At 35.8% G+C, this 6,290-nt stretch overlaps 1 long non-coding RNA gene across 1 annotated transcript; it reads right to left on the bottom strand.

Moving 5' to 3' along the window:
* Positions 1-716: 716 nt before the first annotated feature.
* LOC140013904 (uncharacterized) lies at positions 717-5,478 on the bottom strand. Its single transcript, XR_011820750.1, has 2 exons — positions 4,928-5,478; positions 717-1,243 (listed from the first exon to the last, which is right to left on the bottom strand). It is a non-coding gene; the product is annotated as an uncharacterized lncRNA (long non-coding RNA).
* Between the last annotated feature and the right edge of the window lie 812 nt (positions 5,479-6,290).

Here is a 6,290-nt window from a genome sequence, read left to right as displayed (position 1 = left end):
TCATCGCATCAGTCCAGCTTAACGGGCATTTGGGACAGCTTCCAGATTGGATACACCTCCAAACACAGCCCAGCAAAAAGACCTATAGAATTAGAATACTATGAATTGGAATTCCAAAACATTGTAATTCTTTTGTTTGAGAAATGCATAGAATTGATACAGAATTCATTTCGAATCCCAAATTCTTTGTTTGGACAGTAGAAGAATTCATTAAGAATTAGAATTGTTTTCATCTAACATTTGCTTACATAAAATTTTTCTTTTTTCTTTTTCCTCTCTAATAAATTTTTAACATTTAGCTAATTGTTACTAAAACTTCAAGGAAAAAACCAATTAGTGCCTTTAATAATTTATTTTTTCTTGCATTTAACTAATTGTTACTAAAGTTTTAAAGAAAAAGCTAATTAGTTCCTTTTCTAAAAAAAAATTCTTAATTAAATTATATTAAATAAAAACTAATTACATATTCTAGCTTAAAAAGTACATATTTATCAAGTTAAAACCTTGATTTTTTTTCTAAGTTAGGAACTTTAAATTTTAGAAAATTAAAAACCTACTCTATATTAAAGTATCAACTAACTGTTTCACCTGATCTTATGAAATTAAAATTGACAGTGCAATTATTAAAGTTATGAGCAAGAACATAGAGAAACATTACAACTGCTTCTTCAACTGTAATATTTATAGTATCCCTCAACCCACAATGCTCTCTTAAATTTGTACATAAAACAGTAAAACAATGTTTATTGAGTCGAAGTTGCTCTACATAAACTCTGTTGTTTTCATAGTAAAGACGCCTCAGATATATTTCACGTGCTACCTTAAAGTCAAAATAAGGCTCCTTTACTATATGCAAGGAAAAAACATTATCCAAAGAAATACAGAACATGTAACAACAGAAGCTTCGTTGCCTGCATTATCTCCTATGTAAAGTATTTGACAAGTAACACTACAACATAAGGAAGAGTCACAAGTTTCTCTCAGGCTAAGGTAGAAGTTGTCACCACACTTGATCATGAAGGAAACGAGGTCAGGTAATATACATAAGGCCACACCAAAAAGAGATTTAACACTTATTCACAAAGTTCGTAGCATTTTTTCTAAAAACCACAGCAGTTGACCACCATTTCCAACATCACTTCTTCAGAAGATTGCGTGAGAAGATCTTCTTGCAGTGGGGACTGGTGCGCAGAATTTCGCTGTAAGGACAGATTGCCTCAACTAATAAAGTACAGAGAGGCCCCTGATGCAGAACAACAAAAGGTGCATAATTCTGGATTCAGCTCATTGACAAATGAATGAAGAATTAATGTGGTTAACGTCAGCTAAAACTGAGAAATTCAATACAAGAAGCAACTTCTCCAGCATCAAAGAGATCTAATCATGAAATTTGTAAGTCTCCAATGTTTCTTCATACATTGATCCACCTTTTGGCAAGAGCTCAAAGGCAAGTCTCCCATTTCATTTTCTAACAAGTCTCCTTTACATTCCCAAAGAGAGATGGAAATTGATTTCGTGAGGGACATAATTACAGCTGGAATGGAGGAGTGGAAAGGGGCAACTCACTCTACTTTATTAATTGCCTTAGGCTCTGACAAAATTAAAAATAGAGCGGGCAGCGGGCAGTGGGCAGTCGTGGTTGGTGTTTCGTGAAAGCAGAGAGATTTTTTTTTTGCTCTCTCTCTGAGGAACGGAGAGAGAAGAGAAAAGGGTCTTTCAATACTGTTACTATAATCGGTGCTGAGATGAATGGAGAGTTTTTTTTTTTTTTTTTTTACAAAAATATCTTGGGGATTGGGCTGAGGTAAAGGACTATCATGTGAGACGCAGGAGGAAAGTTGATGATAGAGAGTGTAGCATCCGCAAGGAAGGAGGGGAGTACTGCAACTGCAAATGATACTGAGGCAGGAATAATAGGTTCAGAGGCAGAGGGAGGGTTACGTTGCAAATGGTACAAAATACAGACTGACCACTGCTGCACCGGCTCTCTCACACTTTTGATTTGAATTGGGGCCGGCCTCACACTGCTCAAACGTCCCTTCGCTCCTCACGGCAATGGAAGTGGCGGCAAAGGTAAAAGCAGGAGGCACAATTCAAGATTAATAGGAAACGAAAGAAAGGAGACCAAAATATAACTCAATCTGTAAATTTCACCCACTCGATGTTGCGGCAGAGGGAGGAAAAGAGGGATGAAAGGCTTGTAGGGGTTACGGCAGAGGTGCTGGGACAAGAAGGCGCGGCGGCGGCAGCGACAGAGAACGCTGGAGCAGATGGCTATTTGCTAATGCAGACAGGGGAAGAAGCTAGCTTTGTTTCCTTAATCTAGCTTTATAGTTGACCCGTTTTTGAGTTTTGACCCATTTAAAATCGGCGTGTTGACCCAACAAGAATCTGGCCGTGGAATTGGAATTGGAATTCTTTGGTCCAGCCAAAGAATTGGAACCATGAAATTCCATCGATTTGGAATTGCGATTCGATTCTAATTCTGTACTAAAGGTAGGATCCAAACACGAGAATTAGAATTGGGGACCCAATTCCAATTCTAAACCTCAATTCTTTGGGTAACCAAACATACCCTAAGTGCAAAAATACCAAGTAGGAAGCCCACAACCCGAGGAATCCACTAAAGCATTTCTGTCGAGATCATCTATCAATGTTTGTTCAAAGAAACTCCTGACTTTATCAGAAAAGGCAAAATGCTTCAATGGTTACTAAGTTATCTTTGCTCGTATGCTTTTAGTCACTCAATTATCTTTTTTTTTTATTCAAAATAGTCACTGTATTAGTGTCCTTGCATCCAAATTTGATGTTAACCCTAATAGAATGAATTGCATGTGTATGGCATGTGCCAAAACCATGGGTAAATTCGTCCAGATAGAAATAGCCACTGAACTATACAGATAATACACTTTGAACCACTTAACTATTTTGTTCCAAGTCAGTCACTCAACTAACCAAAATAGTATATTAACAGTTTTTCATTCAAAATTTATTATTATATCTACTATTTTCATTTAGTTTTAGGGTTCATATGAAATTAATTCACAAAAACTTCATTACATAATTTGGATATTTTATCAAAACTTATAAATCAGAATCTATTAAAACAACTCTTATAGATTCTAAATTTTATTTTTTATACTATTGAAAATTCTAAAACTCTAGGTGAAAAAAAAAGGTAAAAAATTGACCTAAGATCCAAATCCAGAATCAGGTGAAAAACAAAGATCTTAAGAGAAAAATCAATGGAATTACAACTAGTATGTCACTTTGCTAAGTCGGATAGCAATTTGAAACAAAAAAAATCTTCTAGTGGCAAAAAATGTACAATTTGAATAGATTAGTGGCCCATAAATTTGTTACTTTGCGATTGGACAAAATTGCCCTTGTCCTTTAACATATGTCAAATGCACGTAGAGATCATTCAGTTAGCATTAATATTAACATTTGACGGAATGAGCTCTAATATATCAATTTAAGAGTTTAGTGACCACCAAAACTTCATGAGGTTTACTATAATTAACTTCATGAGGTTTACTATAATTAACTTTCGTTTAGTTTACATTACAGAACCAGAAAAGCCACGTTGTACAGGATGTTGAATTTTTCTCATCAACTTGGATGAGAAGAGCATCATCACCACCAGGGACTTTTACCACAAAAATGGTGGAGACTGGAGACAGCCAAACCATACTGTATAATCATCCATTATTTCATCTTTAAAATAGCTTATTGCTTGTTGAAAATGTTTTTGTTCCCCAAGAATTAATCTCTTCTGAAGTCTTTAGCCACCGTTGAAAAACTTGTGTGTGTGTGTTTGTTTGGATTCGGTCATTTTCCTAGTGGTCTTGAAAGACATTTGATGTAAACCAAGTTCGAAAGTTTGAATGTCCCTAGTATCACTGTTGGAAATAGTTAGTGATGAATCCACATTGAAAATATGTGAAGAATGTAAGAGATTTATAGTCAAGTGCACACCTATTCAAATCAATTTGGATGGTAGGAAATTTTGGAGGAAAACTTCAAAATTGCATATTGACAGGTGCCGAACCTGTGCAATAATAATTACTAAAAAATCCTAATTACCACCTCAATTAAATAATTATAAAACAAATCCAAGTACTGGAGCAGGGACCCTAGGTGTGCAATGGGTTACTTGATTCACCCTGTTCCCGAAGAGTTTGCTTGATCCGATATACCGGATTTGTCTATAAAAATATTAATTTTGCATACAATGGCAAGTAGGGTCGATTCCACAGGGAGCGGGTAGGAAATTATTTCTTTCCAAATTAGTAGAACAAAACTGGGGGATTTTCAATGGGAGATAAATAAATAGAATAAAAGTAAAATAAAAATAAAGCGAACTAAATTCAGAACTAACTCACAAAGCACAATTCAATAAAAATAGCAATTGATAAAAGTTCTACCCAAAGGATCAACTGCTCAGGCACGGTCCAATTAAATGATCATCGATGCAAAGATATTTCATCTATTCATCACTAGATTGGTTATAGTTATCAATAAGCTCTGACAACCAGTTCTTCCTTACCTTTTCGACAGTCAAGGTACGACCATTGACTGCTTCCCTAACCAGATAACAACCCTAGGTACGACCGTACGAATTTAATTACCCAATTGCATTAAAGCTAGAAGAACCCAACCCTAACCAATAAACACGCTAAGAGGGTTTATTTAAGCTAGATCCTGCGTTTCCCCATCATAAAACCAATTATGGTGGTTGCCACGGGGTGTCAATTAAATGAACAATTACGGATTCTATTTAATTAACGTGGCAGTAGGCTATTAAATTAAATCAAATACCCGGCCGTTGATATTCAATTAATCAAATACCCATGAACAATTAATTCAGAAAACACACGAATAATAACGAATTGGAAGAAATAATGAAAGCTTGATTAGATCTCACAGATGTGGTGGACCGCGCCCTCGCGTCACCCTTTGGGTAGAGGAGAAAATTAGCCGCTCCTCATCATGTCAAGCTCACGCGATTTAATTGATTTCATCCACGCAAACATCCAAACAATTAATTCCAAGGAGCGGAGCGATGCGAATAAACTAAGGAACAAATGGGAAATTCCCTTGGTTCATTTTCTTATATTCAGTCGCTCCTGGAACAGAGTCAAGAAAAGGGATAAAAGCGATGAAAAATTGTAGCAAATCAAAAGCGAACGTCAAAGGCGTCTACAGCAAAAGATTGAAAAGGTGAACTCCTAAGCTAGTCTAAGTTGCGGCTGAAGAAAGCCAAAAGCCCCCAGTCATAGGCGTCTGACCCCAGAAAAAATAGGAAAAGAAAAACTAAGCCTAAAAGTAGATGTGTCCTTTTGAATCTCGCTTTTCTTCTTTATATAGCCGCCGCACACAAGAAGTCAAAGGAAGAGACGTCTGGAGCAATTCATCTAAGAAAAGCTATCTCCTTTGGAGTTTTAATCCCATGCTTCGGGTTCACGTGGACTACGGTCCGGCTTTCGGTTTTATCCATCTTCTAAGGCGTGGCCACGCTCTGAAATGAAAGGTCTTCTGGAAATTTCCTTGCGAGCTCATTTTTTATGCCGATCACTTACAATTCATGCAAATACCGAATATGAGTGAAATTCCAATTCTTAGTACCGTGAATAGCCAAAATTAGGACAAAATAACAGAGCAAAATACGCCAAATAACAGCTCTATCACACATGCATTTGGAGGGAAACTTTAATTAATTTCGTTTTAGTATTTCTTCTTAACTAAACGGTTTCCTTTTAGGGGTTGTATTTGATGATACAACGTATATAACCGTTAAGTGTCCATTCATTTTTAAAAGGTACCATTCATGAAGAAATACATTTTCCAAAAGACATGACATTTCTTTTGGAGTATCTAAACATTATAAATAAGAGTGTCCAAATAACAGAAAACTCACTTTTACTTCTATTTTACTATTCTTCTATTTTGTTCAAATCAATATACTCTAAACAATATTTTGGGAGAATTTTTGCATACTACTGTGTGAAAATTTTGGTTGACTTTGTTATTCCTAAAGGGAGTTGTCACAAACCCGATAGTAGAATAGTGGGGGCAAATTTCCTTAAGGAAAGTGAATTTTCACGTCAAATCTGTTTTCTATTGTTGTAGTTATTACTGTTTACTAACAATCACATGGCAAACTTTGAAGATATTTTGCAATTCATATCTATGGACGATTTTGGTCTTTAGGTGCAACTCATGAGATTTTCAAATTTTCCGGGTGGTTTTCATAAAACCTTTTCTTAGCTTTTCATTAGAGGCACATG

This window comes from Coffea arabica, chromosome 8c (genome assembly GCF_036785885.1).
Source record: "Coffea arabica cultivar ET-39 chromosome 8c, Coffea Arabica ET-39 HiFi, whole genome shotgun sequence".
Lineage (NCBI taxonomy): Eukaryota > Viridiplantae > Streptophyta > Magnoliopsida > Gentianales > Rubiaceae > Coffea > Coffea arabica.
This window is presented reverse-complemented; position numbering and strand designations above follow the sequence as displayed.